This window comes from Nicotiana tabacum, chromosome 13 (genome assembly GCF_000715075.1).
Source record: "Nicotiana tabacum cultivar K326 chromosome 13, ASM71507v2, whole genome shotgun sequence".
In the NCBI taxonomy this organism is placed as follows: domain Eukaryota; kingdom Viridiplantae; phylum Streptophyta; class Magnoliopsida; order Solanales; family Solanaceae; genus Nicotiana; species Nicotiana tabacum.
In genome coordinates this window covers 20,312,587-20,334,363 of record NC_134092.1, presented here as the reverse complement: position 1 = coordinate 20,334,363, position 21,777 = coordinate 20,312,587, and the positions used below count along the sequence as shown (strand labels likewise).

Sequence of the window (21,777 nt, the reverse complement as noted above, 5' to 3'; positions counted from 1 at the left end):
GAAAGAAAAGGTCAAAAAAAAGTTGAATAAATCATAATTATTATATGTTTGTTGTCTCAAAAGTTTTTTTTTTTTTTTTTGAAAAGTGCTTTTAGGGAGAAGCTATTTTTTTCTGTTTCTCCAAAATTGTTTCTGTTTCTACTAGAAAACACTTTTTTTTCTTCTAAAAGCTTGGCCAAACGAAAAGCTTGGCCGAAAAGGCTATGTATCAGCTTACTGTGAATACCTAATTTTTGTACTATTTTAACACCTCCTAAAGTCATTAGTGTTTTGTTGCTTTAATTATATTTCCCAATTTTTGTGTCTTTGATTGCATATTTCCTATCATAAAAATACCAAAAAAATAGTTCTTTCTTTATTTGTGCATTTTAGAAATTAAGTAACTATTCAATTGGTGAATTAATCTAGTTAATTGATCATTTGAATAAGTTACTTAATTAATTTATTTGTTTGTGTAAATTTAGTTTAATAAGTAGGATTAAGAAAGAAATTGGGCCAAATTTGAAAGAGAAAGTGGCCAAAAGTGCAAGACAAGGGGCTGCCTTTGAAAGGGTCCGGAACGACGTAGTTTTGCCTCAAAACTACGTCGTTTCATTAAGTGACCCAAGATCAAATCTCACCCATTGATCACCCATTGATCTAATGGTCCATATTTGATCTCTCAAAGGGTATTTAAAGCCTCAAAAATCTGAAAAATTCCCTTATTTCACCCATAACTCTTTCTCTCTTCTCTCTCTCTCTTCTCTCTCTTCTCTCCACCGTCGCCGCCGCCGCCGGAAATCATCCACCGGCGGCGGACCACCTCCAAACACCTCCAAATTAACACCATATAATCTCCACAACCTCCTCTTCCCATATCTCCAAACCAATTCCTTCAAAAAACCCTCAAACTCCTTGAATTTTAGATCTAAGAAACTTTAGCCGCCACTTTTTGGTCCAAATTCTTGAAGCTCCGGCCAACACCACCCTACAACACATACATGAATGGATAGAGCTCCACGAGACCTATCTTTTCCTACAATTTCACCCCCAAAATTCCCGTCGCCGCCGACCCGCTCCTCGCCGCCGCCACGGCTCCACCGCCTCACCACCGCCAAAATGTCCCGAACCCCCATTTTAGCTATTTTTCGGCTTCAAGCATACTTGTTAGGTATAATCGCCATCTCTTTAATTAATTTCTGATTTTTTTTTAATTTAGTAGATTAGTTTCTGATTTTTTTTATTTTTTATTTATTTATTCTTTCTGTTTTGGTTATTTCTTGTTAATTAGAGTTTCAAGTTAGGTTTATTTAATTAGCTATCTCTATTTAGTTTAGTGGTTTGTTAGATTCGTTATTGATTTAAACATGATCTTTAGTGTATTAGTTAAATCGTTCACTTAGTTAGTCGATTATTTAGTTGTTGTTAGTCGTTGTTCGATTATTAACGATGCTCGTTCTGTTTTGAGAATTAGTTTGTGAATTTAGTTGTTTGTTTAGTAATTAGTTTGCACAAATCCAATTCATTCTCATCAAGTTGGTTTTAATACTTAGTTCAATTACATTTTTAGTCTCGTCTATGCTTTATCAGTTCATAGATGTCCAAGCTTGATTTGTGTTGAGCAAGTAGTTTGTTGTTGATGGTTAAAATATGAACTTTAGTTTATTTTATCACAAAATAGGGTAATAGTAGCTTACTTTTACTAGTAGGGTGGCTGAAAGGACATTTTTTCTCCTTGATTCTGACACAGCAGATTTTCAGGTTGTCCTTTCACCTTTGGGACAGACCTTGAACAGTGTTTAGCACACAAAGTCAGTCTTTTCACCAAAATCTGTCCAAAAATCTAACTTTATTTGCCTATTGAAAGGGTTGTTTTTCTCCTATAAAAGGGACTGTCTTACACTTAAAATGCAGAGTTCCTTACTCACTGAAAAGGGGGACACTCTATCTTATACTGAAACACATCTTGGAGAGTTGCAAAAAGACATATATCTTTGAGAAAAATCAGCAGCTTAATACATATAACAAGCTGAAATTTCAGTGTTTTGTGAGGATTATTTGAGTGCAAAAACCTCGAGAAAAATAAAAAGATCCCTTAGGCAATTTGTGAAGTTGATAGCTACCAGTTTCAAGCATCTTTGTTGAGTTTTCTGGATTGTCTTAACACTTGAGTTGCTGCTGTTTCTACTGTATTTGCTGCTGAGTTTTTTGTTGTTGCACTGCTGTATTTTATTATTTCACAAATCAGGTAACTTTCAAATTCTTATATTGCAGATTCTTGATGATAATAAGAAGGATTTGATCCCGGTTTGGTTGATGGAACATATTAGATCTGATTTTGTTTCAAGATGAATGTTATATTAGTGTTATTATCATGTAAATTTGTTAAAAATTAGTTAAATTATCGTTTTCTTCTTTATATATGTGATTGAAATTGCATTATGTTAAGATTACTTAGTTTAAGGAAAAGATAAAGACCCCACTTTTAACCGTGTTTGTTTAGTTTGGGCTCTTTTCTGTGAGTTACTTTCATGATTCATGTATAATTATCTAAGAAAGATTTCTAGCTTCAAATATTTTGATGCTTTGAATTATAGTCAACATAATGTTATACTTAATATAGTTCTTCTCTTTAGCATTGAAGTATTACCGTTTTTTGTAGTTTTTATATTTAGTCGTGGTTTTTATGTTATTAATGAGTGTAGTTTGATTAGTGCCATAATTGGTGTAGATGAGTAGAAATATTCTGTTAGTCCTTAAGAAATAGTTGGTTAAGAAGATAAAATATAATAATTAGCATGTAAGTTTCTTTTATGAAAAAAAAAATAATTTTTAGTTTGGACATCAATGTAAGAAGCAATTTGGGCTTAGAAGAATACTTGTAATTTTGTGCTGTCTTGGTCATCGAGGCTCTTAAGCAATATGGTCCAAATAAGCTAAAATTTGTAGGCCCAATGACAATAGAAAGCAAGATGGGCATTTTCTTTAAAATCAATAAATTATCTTTTGTTAAATAAAATAAGTGGCCCAATACCATGAAAGCTTAACATAAGCCTACCCGGGTTTAATGTCTTGCATTAGTGAAAATTGTTTTTAATAATAATATTTTTTTTTCCAGTCGAACAAGTAATAAATAAAAAAGAAGCGCTTTTTAATTAATTTAAGCGATAGGCAATTTTAGGCACGTTTGAGATGTAGACCATGTGTTCATACATGGTCCTTAGTCGATTTTGTTTTTAATAAAGTAGTCATGTGTGCATTCCCGCTCCTTGACTTTTCAATATTAATTGTATTTAAACCATGTGTACCGACACGTTCTTTGTTTTGATACATATAAACAAATAAGGACTTTGTGTGCTTGCACGCTCCTAGGCCAAAATTATTAATTATTAAGCAGCACTAGACAATAGTAACTTAAGGCAAATAATACATATTTTATCCAAAAATAATTCAAGCCAAATTTTAGTCAATAAAAGCGACCGTGCTAGAACCACGGGATTCGGGGAATGCCTTACACCTTCTCCCCGGTTAACAGAATTTCTTACCCGGACTTTATTTTCGCAGGCCAATAATAATAGAGTCAACTCTTCCTTTGATTAGGGATTCAAATAAAAGGTGACTTGGAACACCAACAAAATCAATTCCAAGTGGCGACTCTGTAAATAAAATAATCCCTACTCAATTTTGTCACTTTAATTGAAAAAATCCTTTAATCCACACAATATTACTTTGCGGGTAGAAAAAGGGGTGTGACAGCTCTGGCGACTCTGCTGGGGAGATTAAGAATTCGAGCTTGTATATTGACTTTATTTGGCATTATTAATTTTTGTATATATTGTGATTTATTTGGGCCTAATCTGTTACTTGTCCACTTTATATTGTTTTGATATTGTTGAACTGTACATATAAATTGTATCCTCTCTCGCACCCCTCTAAGTCTTCTTATAGTTAGTTATGTTGTGTTTGCCTACCAGCATCACAAAATTTCTGTCTTGAGATAAAGCCAGTTAGCCTACCAGCTTCTGGTGAAGGATTTAGTCACACATGCTTAGGCGAGAGAGTCGTTAGCTAGCCAGTGCTGTTCTACTACTGGTGATGCTTGACGCTCCTCGGCTCGGGTTGTCCGCTCGAGTAAGCCAGTCTAGACACCTTCTCCATCAGGATTTCAACCTAGAAGAACATACCTCATGCCGGATATCCCTAGTAGGTTCGCTTTATTTGCATCACGTGCATTTGACTTAGCGAAACTCGGCACATGGGCCGGGTCCGTATAAGACATGTATCCTCTTTGAGACCATAACGTTCACTTATGTGCTACATGTTACTTTATTTGGGAGGCTTGCATGTCGACCGGCTTTAGGGTGGATTAGTTGAACAAGCAGAGAAAAATAAAAAAAAATAAAAACATGCTCCCGATTTCTATACAAATGTCCGTTCTTTTATAAATAAATAAATAAATAAAAAACCGAAGTGATTTGGTGCGTTTGGTGTCCATGATTAATTTTTCATAAAGAGAGAAAATATAGTTAGTTTCATTGGAAGTTTTATCACCGAACTACACGGGTCTAATTCTCACCCGATATGAGATACGTAGGCAAACCTCATCGGTTCCGGCCTAATTTTCAGAAAAAATTCAAAAATATTTTCCTTTTCCTTAATTTCCTATTTACAATTATTTCCTTAGAAAATCCAAAAAAAAAAATCCAAAAATACTTTTTTTTAGTCCCACAGTTTAGCTTTTTTTCTTCTTTTTTTTTCTTTTTCCTTTTTTTTTATAAGAGTCAAAACCCGAGAAATCAAAATTTTTCTGTGTCAATAATATGTTTGATCAAAGTCTAACCTCGTGTCTGGGTAGACAGGTATACCATGAGTGAAAAAAGAGGTAAGTCTGAAAAGAGGCCCAGATCAGAAGGGATATCAGATTTTCTGATTGTCGATCAGATACCATAGTTGTTGTGGGATTGGTGGAGAGACTTTAAGAAATATGAGCGAAACCAGATAAAGAAATACTTGGGACATTTGGTTCACATGATTACGATAAAGCCGAGGAGGGATGTGATTGAAGCTTTGATTCCGCACTGGGATCCTGAAAACAATGTGTTCCGTTTTACCGACTGTAAAATGACTCCGACCTTAGAGGAAATCGCCCATTTCCAGGGGTGGGGCCGCAATCTTCGCCGCCAAAGGCCCATAGTACCCAAAAAATGTGAACGAGGGTAGGTTTCTGAAGCTTTTGAACATAAATTACGGACAATATGAAGGTCTAGGAGGCAAATGGGTTAAGTTGGGCTTTTTGTTTCAGTTGTATGGCCTAGAATGCAATTTCGAAAGGAATGTGGAAAAATTAAAATCAAAGGAAGATAAGGAAACATGGAACATACATAGAAGGTTTGCATTTATGGTCACCTTTTTGGGGCGTGTAGTTTTCCCGGAAATAGAGGGACGCATTGACATCCGCTTGGCAGGTGTAGTTGAGGCTCTGACCTCAGAAGGGGGGTGATTATACTTTGGTCCCTATGATTATTTCTTGCATTTTTCGTGCTTTAACTAGATGTAAAATGGGCGCACGAAACTTTGATGGTTGCAACATTTTGTTACAGATATGGTTTTTGGAGCATTTCTATCGTCATCCTACGATCACTAATTTTAGTGAGCTATGGCCCAATCATATTTATGATCACCAGAAAAGAATTGACGAATGTGACTTACCAGAGGGGATTGGCGCCTGGAAAGAACTACTTCTTACTCTATCTGCCAAACGGATCACTTGGAACTACGATTGGTTCTCCTCTAAAGAGGTCATTTGTGAGTCTGCATACCATTCTTATTCGGTACTCATAGGATTGGATGGTGTTCAGTCTTATGCTCCACTTCGGGTAATGCGCCAATTTGCACGACTACAGGAGGTGCCACCAACACGAGATATGAGCAAGTTCTGTTATGATTTTGGTAAAGATCAACCTCATGACGAAGAAGAAATTATGAAAATTTGGTATGCAAGTAAAGTCTCGGAGTTGAATGATATGGTAGAAGACCGAGATCGTGGAGAGGTGATCCCTGAATATATTACCTGGTTTCATGACCCTTCGTCGCTTAGAGATGGGCCTAAAAGGTCCAATAGAAGGAGAAATGATCAAAGAGCTATAGAAAGGTTAAAAGAGGAATTGGAGCATGCCCGGATGACCATATCCAAACAACAAGCCCAACTACAAGCCGTAGTCGCTCAGATTCGTTTAAATATTGAGAAAGATTATCAATCTACCTTACGGGTCATGGATAAAGATCTAAAGGATGCTAAAAATGAGGCGGCCCGCTTAGAAGAAGAACTGTCAAGCACTATTGGTTTAGCTAGAAGAGCTGAGGCAAATAAAAATGCTGAAATACATAAGCTACAAGAAGACTTGAGTATCGTTGAAGAGGATGCGCACCAACAACAATTGGAGTTTGATCAGCAGAGAGAGAAGTTTGAAAGAGAAAGGGCCTATTGGATACACTCAAAGGGTCAGTTTCATGCACAATTGGAAGAAATAAAAAGGCATAAGAGAGGTCATAAACATGCAGATTTTGAGACAGAGCGGCGTCAGTGGATGATTGAGAGAGCTGTGCTAAACCGCCGTATTGAAGAATACGAGGGACGCGAGACACAAATGGGGAACGCCCTCAACACTACCCAGATATGGTTGCAGAATTGTCACGTGAATATGGGGCAAGCCAGAGAGCAAGTACTTCAATTGGCAGAGAAAGCAGCATATATTCATAACGATCATCGTCATCTAAACAATGAGAAAGTTGGTCAACAAGCACGTACCCTCATTCCACAGTTGCCGGCAGTGTTTCAGAATTTGTACGAGATTTTGGGGGGAGAGTGGAGGCCAAAGGATACAGACCTTTGATGATATCAGTTTAAGCAAGAATACCATTGAATATTAAAGTTTTAGTGCAGTTAATTAGTTTGTAGTTTCATTTTTCATTTGTCGCATTTTTAATTTTATATTTGTCGCATTTTCAGTCATACTTATGTATTTAGAGTCAATTTCAATAATAATAATAATATTTAAAAAAAATTGTTATTATTTCCCCCTGAACTACGTAATGATCTGATTCATGCGGCGACATGATACGTAGGCAACCCTAAAAAGGTTCGATCAAAATATTTTTCAATGATTCTAAAATGAGGGATCAAAATGAGGTGTGAGTTAAAAAAAAGAAGAAAATAAAAGCGTCAATAAGAAGCAACCTCATAAGCCGGAATGAAACATGAAGCCTCCAAAAGCATGCTAGAAATAGTGACAATGATTGGAGCATGGCACATTATGTGTGATTCTTATCTATAAAATGCTTAACCCTAACACGTTTGCTGTGTCTTACGTAGTAAGCTTAAGGTGGTTGGTTAGTGGTGAAACTGGTAACACACCATTACTTCACTAGATCTAAGGGAGCAGTAGTAATGGCCAACGATGATGAGATCGAGCTGATAACTGACGACCCCCAGGGTCAATCAGTTGAACAAGAGTCTGAGGAAATAAGAAAATTGAGACAACAATTGTCTGATGTATATCAAGCTTGGGTGTCTGGTCAGCCTCCACCCCGTGGTCCCTCAGAGGGAACTTCCACCATACCCCTGACTACTCAACCACCGCTCCATACAACGAGCGACCACATCCTACCACCAGGGTATGTGCCAAATTACAGCCTCCACGTTGCTCCTGGTACCTCTAATGTGCGACCTCCAGTAGCACCGGTCAAGAACACTCCTCCAGTCGTGTCTGGCGCACCGGCATACACAATCCCGCCTCCACCTCCTGTGACGAGGCCAATCAACGAGCCACCATCTCATGCTTATGATGGCCAATACTACTCTCCAAATATGGCTTTCGGGGTCTCGGCTCCATATAATCAGACTCCTCAGTATGAGTCACCAGTGGAAAACGAAAAGCTTGTCAAGACGGTTGAGCCGGATGAGATGGCCAGGAAAATGAAAAGTCTTGAACAAAACATAAAGAACATACAGGGACTAGGGGGTCACAAAAGTGTTTCGTTCAGTGATCTATGCATGTTCCCTCACATCCATTTGCCACCAGGGTTTAAGACCCCAAAATTCGAGAAGTATGATGGACACGGCGACCCTATCGCCCATTTGAAAAGGTACTGCAACCAGCTGAGGGGTGCAGGTGGAAAAGAAGAATTACTGATGGCTTATTTTGGGGAAAGTCTTGTGGGGGTAGCCTCTGAATGGTTCATTGACCAAGATATCTCTCACTGGCATGTCTGGGACGACATGGCCCAAGCCTTCATCAAACAATTTCAATATAACATAGATATTGCGCCGGATGGCAATTCCCTGTCCAATATGAAGAAAAAGCCGACTGAAAGCTTTAGGGAGCATGCAATCAAGTAGAGGGAGCAAGCAGCTAGAGTTAAGCCACCCATGGATAACCACGAGTTGATCACTGTTTTTCTGGAGGCCCAAGACCTGATTACTTTCAGAACATGATGTCCGTAATGGGTAGACCTTTTGCGGAAGCGATCAAAATAGGAGAAATGGTCGAAAATGGCCTCAAGACTGGCAGAATTGTAAGTCAAGCTGCTGTCAAAGCCACCACCCAAGCTATCCAAAATGGGTCGGGAAGTTTGGAAAATAGAAAGAAGAGAGATGAAGGGTCCATGATGACTTCGGGATCTAGGGAAGTTCAAAGAGGGGCATCGCACCCTTATGTGCAAGTTCAGCAGGGGCAATCCAGCTACCCTCAACATTACTATCCCCCGCCAATTCCTCAGTACTCCGTGGGACCGCCACAATATACAGTGTTTAATACTCAATCATATGCTCGTCCTCCCAATCAACAGGTACGGGCACCAGCTCCAAGATTCCCCCGACCTCAGCAGCAAAACTTTCGGGCACCCTACAATGCTCGTCCTAGGCAGGATTATGGTCGAGAGAAGAGGCCGGTGGAAATATTTACTCCATTGGCTGAATCATACTCTAGTCTGTTCCAGAAGTTGAAGCAAATGGGCGTGATTGGACCCATCGCTCCCCACCATATGCATCCTGTTTCGTACAGATTTCAAGCAAATGCTAGGTATGAATACCATTCAGGTGCTCCGGGGCATAGCACTGATGACTGTTGGACCCTGAAAAGAGCCATAGAAAGACTCATTGTTGAAAAATTGTTTGTAGTCACGAATGGCAAGGACCCTCCTAATGTGACCAATAACCCGTTGCTAGTACACAATGATGTTCATTTTTGTGGGAATGATTGGACGGGATCATGTATACAAGCCGGTTGGTCGAGCAGAAATAACAGTGGTAACAATTCAAGAGGGAACCAAACTGGAAGTAAGTCCAATCCTAGATGCACCGTTGATTGTGAAAGGTGCCCAGAGCTCAGAGAGGGAAACTTTATTTGTTCCAAAAATCTCGAGGTTGGAGGTTCGCTCCAATACTCCAAGCCCAAAGTTATACGTCCTTGGAGGTCACCCCATCACAAAGGAGAATCAGGGTGGTACGACAGGTATAATAGAGCCGATCATAATCAAGCCTGCCACACAACCCCGTGTAACAAATACGAAAACCATCTCTTGGAACTACGACAAAATCGTAGTAACCTACAAAGGTAAGGAAATCATAGAAGAAGTGGGGGAAACTGGAGGTTTGACTCGATCAGGGAGGTGTTACTCTCCAGAAGAGTTGAGGAAGGCTAAGCAAATCAGAGAAGGCCAAATGCCAATAAAGAAACCGGTCACTGAAGAAGAGGCGGAGGAGTTTTTGAAAAAGATGAAAGTTCAGGATTACTCAATCATTGACCAGCTGAGAAAGACTCCTGCCCAAATCTCTCTGTTATCTCTGCTTATACACTCAGGAGAGCATGCCCGTGTACTAATCAAAATTCTGAATGAGGCACATATTTCAAAGAATACCACCGTGAATCAGTTAGAGAAGATGGCCAATAGATTTTTTGAGGTTAACAAAATTTCCTTTACTGATGATGAACTTCCTGAGGAGGGAGCCGGTCACAATAGGGCTTTGCACCTGATTGTCAAATGTGAGGGGCATTATGTGAAGCGAGTCATGGTTGATGGAGGCTCGAGTGTAGATGTATGCCCTCTCTCTACCTTGCAAAGCATGAAGATCAATACAGACAGGATCCGACCCAGTAATGTTCACATCCGGGCTTTTGATGGCTCAGCGAGAGATACCATTGGGGAGATCAACCTCACCATGACGATTGGGCCTGTTGATTTTGAAATTGTCTTCCAAGTAGTGGACATGAAAACTTCTTATAACTTTCTTCTTGGAAGGCCATGGATCCATACGGATCGAGCTGTGCCATCCACCTTGCATCAGATGCTCAAATTCGAGCACGACATGCAAGAAATTATTGTTCACGGAGAAGACGAGTCATCCATTTATAAAGACCCGTTAATCCCATGTATTGAGGCCAAGGAAGAATGCGGGTCTATTGTCTATCAGGCTTTTGAAGTAGTTGTTGTGGACCATGTTGAGGAAGGAAAACCCATTCTACATCCGCGTCTCTCCGCCACATCCGTAATGGTGGCTGCACTTATGATGAGACAAGGTTATGAGCCAGGAAAAGGTTTGGGGGCATCATTGCAAGGAATTTCAGAACCCATTTCTCCGTTCAGTAACAGGGGTACTTTTGGTTTAGGCTTCAGGCCAACACAAGTAGACGAAGACAAAGCCAAGCACCGCAAAAAGCATGGGTGGGTCTTGCAGCAACCTATCCCTCACATTTTCTACACTTTTGTCGAGCCACGATTCAAACATGGTCAAAATTCCTCGGCGCATGAAAACATTGATGAAATTTGCCATGGCCTCAGGTAGATGTTTTCTGAAGTGAATATGATCCAGGCTAGTGAAGGCACTAGTCGTGCCAATATGCAACTAATTAGCCCAGAAACCATGCTCAATAACTGGGAAGCAACTCCTCTCCCCACAAGGAAGGAGTCTTGGTAGTTGACTCTTGCAGCTTCTTTCTTTTGTACTTTGGGTTACTTTCAGGGTTGTAATCCAAATATCTTAGTATGATTGTTTTATTTTGACATTAACCCTTATATCCTTTCAAATTCAATGAAATGCAGTTCATTTTCGTATTAAATTTTGTATCTTTTCCTTTTCCTAATTCCTGCCATTTTATTTCCATTTCAGTTTTGTTAATGCCGGCTTTAATAACATGACATGCATGCGGAATTTGCGCCCAGATCTCAAAAAGCTGTCTAATTTCGAAATAATGCATCAAGAGGTCGAATATGATGAAGATAAGGTTTTTGATGAAATAAAAAGAGAGTTGGAACAATTTGAAAACAAGCCTAGGCCCAACCTCAATGAAACTGAGTTAATTAATATCGGAGGTCATCAAGAAGTCAGAGAAACAAATATAAGCATTCACACTGAACAAAAAACCAGAGATGCCTTGATTCAACTTTTATTTGAGTATAGAGATGTGTTTGCTTGGTCTTATGATGATATGCCGTGTTTAAGCGCCGATTTAGTTGTTCATAAGATTCCTACGTATCCTGATTTTCCACCAGTCCAACAGAAGCAACGTAAATTTAAAACGGACATGAGTGATAAAATCAAAGAGAAAATAATAAAGCAATTGAGCGCCAATGTTGTAAGAGCCATACGATACACCACCTGGGTGGCAAATGTTGTGCCCGTGCCAAAGAAAGATGGAAAAATTAGAGTTTGTGTTGACTACAAAGACCTGAACAAAGCAAGTCCGAAGGATAATTTTCCTTTATCGAACATCCATATTCTTGTAGATAATTGCGCAAAGCATGAGATACAGTCGTTCGTGGATTGCTATGCTGGGTACCACCAAATTCTAATGGATGAGGGTGATGCAGAAAAGACCGCTTTCACCACTCCGTGGGGTACCTATTGTTACAGGGTCATGCCATTCGGTTTAAAGAATGCAGGGGCAACTTACATGAGGGCCATGACCACCATTTTTCACGACATGATGCACAAAGAGATTGAAGTATATGTCGATGATGTCATCATAAAATCAAAGACACAGGCTGACCACGTGAATGATTTGAAAAATTTCTTCGAACGGCTTCGAAGGTATGACCTTAAGCTCAATCCAGCCAAATGTGCGTTTGGGGTTCCATCTGGGAAACTCCTTGGTTTTATAGTCAGTCGGAGAGGCATCGAATTGGATCCATCTAAGATAAAGTCCATTCGAGATCTGCCACCCCCGAAGAATAAAAAGGAGGTCATGAGTTTGCTCGGAAGGTTGAACTACATCAGTAGGTTCATTGCTCAGCTAACAACCACGTGCGAGCCCATCTTTAAGTTGTTGAAAAAAGATGCTGCAATCAAGTGGATAGAAGATTGCCAAAATGCTTTTGACAGGATCAAAGATTATCTATCAAAACCCCCTGTACTGGTCCCACCTGAATTTGGTAGGCCTTTATTTTTATATCTATCGATGATGGATAATTCCTTTGGATACGTTCTGGGGCAACATGATACAACAGGCAAAAAGGAACAAGCAATATATTATTTGAGCAAGAAGTTCACCAATTATGAGGTTAAGTACACCCTTTTAGAAAGGACATGTTGTGCCTTGACTTGGGTCACTCAGAAGTTGAGACATTATCTTTTGGCCTATACTACTTACCTCATATCCAGAATGGATCCTCTGAAGTATATCTTCCAAAAGCCAATGCCCACCGGCAGGCTCGCAAAATGGCAAATCCTGCTCACAGAGTTCGACATCGTCTATGTCACTCGCACCGCGATGAAAGCACAGGCTTTGGCCGATCATTTGGCAGAGAATCCAGTTGATGATGAGTACAAGCCACTTACCACATACTTCCCAGACGAAGAGGTCAACTCAATAGAGGAAGTAGTTCCAGACGACAACCCCCTATGGAAAATGTATTTTGATGGAGCTGTCAATATCAAAGGAGTTGGGATCGGGGCAACCCTCATCTCACCTATTGGACAGTATTACCCTGCAACAGCCCGACTTCGATTCTTCTGTACCAATAATACGGCAGAATACGAAGCCTATATCATGGGTTTGAAAATGGCCCTCGATCTGGATGTGCATGAACTATTGGTTATGGGAGATTTTGACTTGCTTATCCGGCAAGCCCAAGGCGAATGGGAGACTCGAGACATCAAGATTATTCCATACAAACAATGTGTACAAGATTTGAGCAAAAGATTCAAAACCATCGAGTTCAGGTACATTCTCAGGTTTCACAACGAGCTAGCCGATGCTTTGGCTACTTTAGCCTCGATGCTCCCTTATCCAGGAAACACCCATATCGATCCACTAGAAATCCAAGTTCGGAATCACCACGGTTACTGCAATACAATTGAGATAGAACCAGATGGTGAACCATGGTATCATGACATAAAATGATTCCTGAAAACGAGAGAATACCCAGAGCAAGCCAAGGGAGATCAAAAAAGAACTATAAGGCGGCTCGCCAACAGTTTCTTCCTGAATGGGGAAATTTTGTACAAAAGGACCCCAGATTTGAACTTGTTGAGATGCGTAGATGCCACAGAAGCTGAGCGGATCATGAATGAAGTGCATTCGGGGGTATGCGGACCTCACGTGAATGGATATGTTTTGGCGAAGAAGATTCTGCGGGCAGGGTATTATTGGCTTACAATGGAGCGAGATTGCTTCAGTTTTGTTCGCAAGTGTCACCAATGCCAGATTCATGGTGACCTGATTCACTCGCCACCTTCAGAGTTGCATCCCATGTCCTCTCCTTGGCCTTTCGTTGCTTGGGGAATGGATGTTATTGGGCCAATTGAGCCAAAGGCTTCTAATGGGCATAGATTCATTTTGGTTGCAATTGATTACTTCACCAAGTGGGTGGAGGCCGTCACTTTCAAAGCAGTCACCAAGAAAGCAGTGGTAGACTTTGTTCATTCCAACATCATCTGCCGCTTTGGTATCCCAAATACCATTATCACTGACAATGCAGCCAATCTCAATAGTCATTTGATGAAGGAGGTATGCGAGCAATTTAAAATTATGCATCACCATTCTACCCCTTACCGGCCAAAAGCCAATGGAGCCGTTGAAGCGGCGAACAAGAACATCAAGAAGATTCTTAGGAAAATGATCCAAGGTTCGAGACAATAGCATAAAAAGTTGCCTTTTGCTCTTTTGGGATACCGCACGACTGCTCGCACATCTGTTGGTGCAACTCCTTATCTGTTGGTATATGGGACGGAAGCTGTAATACCGGCTGAAGTCAAAATTCCCTCTCTTCGGATCATTATGGAGTCGGAGATTGAAGATGCAGAATGGGTAAAGACCCGATTAGAACAATTAATGTTGATCGATAAAAAACGGCTAGCAGCAATGTGCTTTGGCCAGTTATACCAGCAAAGAATGGCACGCGCTTACAACAAGAAAGTGCGTCCAAGGCACTTCGAGGTAGGCCAACTCGTTTTGAAACGCGTTCTTACACACCAAGTAGAAGCTAAAGGAAAGTTCGCCCCAAACTGGAAAGGACCCTACATCATTAAGAAAGTGTTACCCAAAGGGGCCTTGCATTTGTAGATGAAGAAGGACGAGTACCAGACATGGCTATTAATGCAGATGCAGTCAAAAGATATTATCTCTGATATATACCCACTGTGGAACTTTCACGCATGATTTTCTTAGATCGAGATGACGAAGGCTACCATTGCTCGCTATTCCAAGCAAGTGACACCCTTTTGTTACCCCTTTTTAAGCTGTATTTTTCTTCTTCCTTGTTTTCCACCTTTTGGAACATGTGTACTTACCAAAAAAAAAAAGTCAAACAACAAATTTTCTTAGTCATTGAACTACGTCCGACCTGATTCCGAAAGGATACGTAGGCAGCCTTACCCTGGGTTCGGTCCCATCGCAACACAAATCCATATTCCCAATACTCCAAAACTGGGGCAGAAGTTTGTTTTTATCTTACGGGTTTTCCTGTAGAAACAGTTCCAAAAGTTATAATTCAGTTCAAGGTTCCTTTTGCCTTTTCCTGTTAAGAACTTCTGATCGATCTCTGAGAATCCTTGAAGTCCCCATGCCAGGGGCATTGGCCAACCATCCACGTGCCGTATCTTAGAGAAAAAAAAAGAAGAAGAAAAAGAAGAAGAAATGAGAGAGTCTTATCAGTGAAAACCCGTATGGGCACTGTAAGGCGCCAGTGATTAGAGAAATGAGAGAGGTCAGTTAGCGAAAACCCGCAAAGGGCGCTACTAGCCGAATGAGGGTCTTCGATGCTCCGGCATGAGCACAACTAAGACAGTTTCAAGATGAACATTTGCGACGTATTTTGAGAATTAGACAGCTCAGACAGATCAGGTGTCCAGTCCAAAATACATGTCATGATTCATTGAAGTCGGCACATATCTCCAGATAAGTCTCCTTATTTCTCTCCCCAAAAGGGACACCTTTTATTTAGACACAATTCCTTTTCATTTCCAATTGCTCTTCTATTCTTTTCCATAAATTCCCTTTTGGTCTAATCTTGCATCAAAAGCAAAGCAAAAAAATGGCTGCAAAACTGGCCACAGTTTCCCCGTAATACCGAGCATAATTTGGAGCATATACGGCATTGACGAAGGCAGGAATCCATATGTGATCTCTTTTGATAAGGGGGACAAAATGTCTCAAAGAAACTGAAAAGGTCGCCTATGCAAGACTTGCTTCATGGGAAAAGTTGATAAGCACTACAGTCAGAAATTGGTTCTAGGTGAAAGACAACTAAGTTTGATTTTAAAGGAAAATTGCCTTGCCTTAGGGACAAGGATTAGCGGTACCATGGACATCCGGGTATGAAACAGCCAGGGGCAATGTCAGAAAGACAATGTCTCTAGAAAGCGATACAAAGTATTTGGGAACCTCGGTATCACACTGACAAAATCAGTTCTTCGACAGTGGAGGGGTGAATTTAAACTACTAAGGGCATCAAGGCCACAAACCGACCACCACTTTAAAAACTCACAAATTTTTCTTTGTTTGAAGCAGGATCAAAGCAGTGCAGAATGGCGATTCTCAAAGGGCGAATGTCACCAAAGGTAAGTTTCTGCAAAATCTCCACTTTCCTTTATTCGTAGCATGCATCATTACTGTCCACACCTCCCATTTTCATAGCTTAAACCAGGTAGAACCTTCTCGCCTAGGGGGGTTTAGCTCCTAGTTCCGGGTAGAAGTACTTTTCGCTCATATGTTTTACAGTAGCTTAACCCAAGTAGAACCTTTTTCGCCTAGGGGGATCCAGCTCATAGTTCCGGGTAGAAGTACTCTTCGCCCAGGTTGTTTTACGTAGCTTAACCCAGGTAGAACCTTTTCACCTAGGGGTATCCAGCTCATAGTTCCGGGTAGAAGTACTCTTCGCCCAGGCTTGTTTTTCGTAGCTTAACCCGGGTAGAACCTTTTCGCCTAGGGGGATCCAGCTCATAGTTCCGGGTAGAAGTACTCTTCGCCCAGGCTTGTTTTTCGTAGCTTAACCCAGGTAGAACCTTTTCGCCTAGGGGGATCCAGCTCATAGTTCCGGGTAGAAGTACTCTTCGCCTAGGCTTGTTTTTCGTAGCTTAACCAAGGTAGAACCTTTTCGCCTAGGGGGATCCATCTCATAGTTCCGGGTAGAAGTACTTTTCGCTCAGGTTGCTTTTCGTAGCTTAACCGAGATAGAACCTTTTCGCCTAGGGGGATCCAGCTCATAGTTCCGGGTAGAAGTACTCTTCGCCCAGGCTTGTTTTTCGTAGTTTAACGCATGTAGAACCTTTTCACCTAGGGGGTACCAGCTCATGTTTCTGGGTAGAACTACTATTCGCCCAGGTTTGCTTTTCGTAGTTTAACCTAGGTAGAACTCTTTCAACCCCTGGTTACGCTCCGTTCAGTAATACAGGGTGCCAACCCCTGGTTACATTCCTTTCGGTAATACCGGGTACCAACCCCTGGTTACAATCATTTCAATAATACAGGGTACCAACCCCTGGTTACATTTCCTTTCGGTAATACAGGGTACTAACCTCTGGTTACATTCCTTCTCAGTAATACTGGGTGCCAACCCCTGGTTATACTCATTTCAATAATACAGGGTACCAACCCCTAGTTACGTTTCCTTTCGGTAATATAGGGTACCAACCCCCGATTATATTCCTTCTCAGTAATACAGGGTGTCAACCCCTGGTTACACTTATTTTAGTAACATAGGGTACCAACCCCTGGTTACATTCCCTCTCAGCGATAAAGGGTGCCAACCCCTGGCTATATTCTCTCTTAGTAATACAGGGTGCCAACCCCTGGTTACATTCTTTCTCACTGATACATGGTGCCAACCCTTGACTATATTCCTTCTTAGTGATACAGGGTGCCAACCCCTGGTTACATTCTTTGTTAGTGATACAGGGCGCCAACCCCTGGTTACATTCATCCTCAGTGACACAGGGCGCCAACCCCTGGTTACATTCCCTCCAAGTCTTTCAACCTCACTCGTAGGATACACACTTTCTAGTTTGGGCGCCAACCCTTGATTATATTCCCCCTTAGTGATACAGGGCGCCAACCCCTGGTTATATTCTTTGTTAATGATACAGGGCTCCAACCCCCACTTACATTCGTTCTTAGTGATACATGGCGCCAACCCTTGGTTACATTCCCTCCAAGTCTTTCAACCTCACTCGTAGGAGACGCACTTCCTAGTTTGGGCGCCAACCCTTGATTATATTCCCCCTTATTGATACAGGGCGCCAACTCCTGGTTACATTCTTTCTTAGTGATACAGGGCACCAACCCCTAGTTACATTCTTTATCAGTGATACAGGGCGCCAACCCCTGGTTACATTACCTCCAAGTCTTTCAACCTCACTCGTAGGAGACACACTTCCTAGCTTGAGTCATTCCAATAGGAGACACACTTCCTAATATTAACCATTAATCCTAGGAGACGCACTTCCTAGTCCGAGTCTTTCAACCTCACTCGTAGGAGACACACTTCCTAGCTTGAGTCAACCGTATTCATTTTAATAGGAGATGCACTCCCTAATATGAGTCATTATTCCAAGGAGATGCAATTCCTAGTTCGAGTCCTTCAATCTCACAGCCATTCCAATGATACCCATGAGACACGCACCTCCTAAGTCCAAGTTATATCAATTTTATACCTAAGATAAGAACATCCTTTTCGGAGCCTTTAGTTTCATTTTTGGATCTTTCAAATAAAATAAGCTGACCTGCAGTTTTACCCAATAACTCGCAAAATTTTCTCAGTGCCAAACTGGGGCAGAAAATTTTGTTCGTTTTGTTTGTCTTTGATGGCTTTGCAGGCCCTGCCGTAGAGCACATGTTGTGACGATTAAAGCTTGCAGTTTCAGCTTTCTCATCATAATAAAGAAGTTTTTCTGTCACAAGATAGTTGGAGTTAGCTTGGATAATGTGTCAGCAGCCCAGCTTCTCGAGTTTCATTTTCCCGAACTCTGATCCGAAAAGCAAGCAATCGAGAATGAGCCATGATCCTTTCCTCAAAGAGCATCAAGATCCAATCTAAGGTCAACACAAGCGAATAGGTCAAGAATCAAGATTTGACTCCACAAGACACATAGATTAGGAATTTTGTAACTCTTAGTTTCCAGACATATGTAGTTCTTTCTCTTTTCCTTTTGATGCAAGCAGCAAGTAACAGTAACAGCAACAACAACAGTCTTAAATCTAGTGTCTGGTAGTCCCAGCTACCAAATTTTTCCAGAACTACACTGACCTGATTCGTCTAAATAAGGATATGTAGGCTTCCTCGGAAGCAGGGTTCGGTCACCATTTTTAAAAAAAAAAATGCTTTCATTGGAGTAATATGTGAGCAAAAATTAGCCATGGCATTCACTTTTTTTTGCACGAAAACTCTTCATGTTCTCGAGCAAAGAGGGGCTGCTGTGAATACCTAATTTTTGTACTATTTTAACACCTCCTAAAGTCATTAGTGTTTTGTTGCTTTAATTATATTTCCTAATTTTTGTGTCTTTGATTGCATATTTCCTATCATAAAAATACCAAAAAATAGTTCTTTCTTTATTTGTGCATTTTAGGAATTAAGTAACTATTCAATTGGTGAATTAATCTAGTTAATTGATCATTTGAATAAGTTACTTAATTAATTTATTTGTTTGTGTAAATTTAGTTTAATAAGTAGGATTAAGAAAGAAATTGGGCCAAATTTGAAAGAGAAAGTGGCCAAAAGTGCAAGACAAGGGGCTGCCTTTGAAAGGGTCCGGAACGACGTAGTTTTGCCTCAAAACTACGTCGTTTCATTAAGTGACCCAAGATCAAATCTCACCCATTGATCACCCATTGATCTAATGGTCCATATTTGATCTCTCAAGAGGTATTTAAAGCCTCAAAAATCTGAAAAATTCCCTCATTTCACCCATAACTCTTTCTCTCTTCTCTCTCTCTCTTCTCTCTCTTCTCTCCACCGCCGCCGCCGCCGCCGAAAATCATCCACCGGCGGCGGACCACCTCCAAACACCTCCAAATTAACACCATATAATCTCCACAACCTCCTCTTCCCATATCTCCAAACCAATTCCTTCAAAAAACCCTCAAACTCCTTGAATTTTAGATCTAAAAAACTTTAGCCGCCACTTTTTGGTCCAAATTCTTGAAACTCCGGCCAACACTACCCTACAACACATACATGAATGGATAGAGCTCCACGAGACCTATCTTTTCCTACAATTTCACCCCCAAAATTCCCATCGCCGCCGGCCCGCTCCTCGCCGCCGCCACGGCTCCACCGCCTCACCACCGCCAAAATGCCCCGAACCTCCATTTTAGCTATTTTTCGGCTTCAAGCATACTTGTTAGGTATAATCGTCATCTCTTTAATTAATTTCTGATTTTTTTTAATTTAGTAGATTAGTTTCTGATTTTTTTTATTTATTTATTCTTTCTGTTTTGGTTATTTCTTGTTAATTAGAGTTTCAAGTTAGGTTTATTTAATTAGCTATCTCTATTTAGTTTAGTGGTTTGTTAGATTCGTTATTGATTTAAACATGATCTTTAGTATATTAGTTAAATCGTTCACTTAGTTAGTCGATTATTTAGTTGTTGTTAGTCGTTGTTCGATTATTAACGATGCTCGTTCTGTTTTGAGAATTAGTTTGTGAATTTAGTTGTTTGTTTAGTAATTAGTTTGCACAAATCCAATTCATTCCCATCAAGTTGGTTTTAATACTTAGTTCAATTACGTTTTTAGTCTCGTCTATGCTTTATCAGTTCATAGATGTCCAAGCTTGATTTGTGTTGAGCAAGTAGTTTGTTGTTGATGGTTAAAATCTGAACTTTAGTTTATTTTATCACAAAATAGGGTAATAGTAGCCTACTTTTACTAGTAGGGTGGCTGAAAGGATATTTTTTCTCCTTGCTTCTGACACAGCAGATTTTCAGGTTGTCCTTTCATCTTTGGGACAGACCTTGAACAGTGTTTAGCACACAAAGTCAGTCTTTTGGACAGATTTTTGGTGAACCAAAATCTGTCCAAAAATCTAACTTTATTTGCCTATTGAAAGGGTTGTTTTTCTCCTATAAAAGGGACTGTCTTACACTTAGAATGCAGAGTTCCTTACTCATTGAAAAGGGGGACACTCTATCTTATACTGAAACACATCTTGGAGAGTTACAAAAAGACATATATCTTTGAGAAAAATCAGCAGCTTAATACATATAACAAGCTGAAATTTCAGTATTTTGTGAGGATTATTTGAGTGCAAAAACCTCGAGAAAAATAAAAAGATCCCTTAGGCAATTTGTGAAGTTGATAGCTACCAGTTTCAAGCATCTTTGTTGAGTTTTCTGGGTTGTCTTAACACTTGAGTTGCTGCTGTTTCTACTGTATTTGCTGCTGAGTTTTTTGTTGCTGCACTGCTGTATTTTATTATTCCACAAACCAGGTAACTTTCAAATTCTTATATTGCAGATTCTTGATGATAATAAGAAGGATTTGATCCCGGTTTGGTTGATGGAACATATTAGATCTGATTTTGTTTCAAGATGAATGTTATATTAGTGTTATCATCATGTAAATCTGTTAAAAATTAGTTAAATTATCGTTTTCTTCTTTATATATGTGATTGAAATTGCATTATGTTAAGATTACTTAGTTTAAGGAAAAGATAAAGACCCCACTTTTAACCGTGTTTGTTTAGTTTGGGCTCTTTTCCGTGAGTTACTTTCATGGTTCATGTATAATTATCTAAGAAAGATTTCTAGCTTCAAATATTTTGATGCTTTGAATTATAGTCAACATAATGTTATACTTAATATAGTTCTTCTCTTTAGCATTGAAGTATTACCGTTTTTTGTAGTTTTTATATTTAGTCGTGGTTTTTATGTTGTTAATGAGTGTAGTTTGATTAGTGCCATGAATTGGTGTAGATGAGTAGAAATATTCTGTTAGTCCTTAAGAAATAGTTGGTTAAGAAGATAAAATATAATAATTAGCATGTAAGTTTCTTTTATGAAAAAAAATAATTTTTAGTTTGGACATCAATGTAAGAAGCAATTTGGGCTTAGAAGAATACTTGTTATTTTGTGTTGTCTTGGTCATCGAGGCTCTTAAGCAACATGGTCCAAATAAGCTAAAATTTGTAGGCCCAATGACAATAGAAAGCAAGATAGGCATTTTTTTTAAAATCAATAAATTGTCTTTTGTTAAATAAAATAAGTGGCCCAATACCATGAAAGCTTAAGCTTAAGCTTACCCGAGTTTAATGTCTTGCATTAGTGAAAATTGTTTTTAATAATAATATTTTTTTCCAGTCGA

At 39.9% G+C, this 21,777-nt stretch overlaps 1 long non-coding RNA gene across 1 annotated transcript; it reads left to right on the top strand.

Moving 5' to 3' along the window:
* The first annotated feature begins 720 nt into the window (after positions 1 to 720).
* LOC142168386 (uncharacterized) lies at positions 721 to 2,492 on the top strand. The gene is made up of 2 exons (XR_012698250.1): positions 721 to 1,150; positions 2,254 to 2,492. It is a non-coding gene; the product is annotated as an uncharacterized LOC142168386 (long non-coding RNA).
* The last annotated feature ends 19,285 nt before the right edge of the window (positions 2,493 to 21,777 follow it).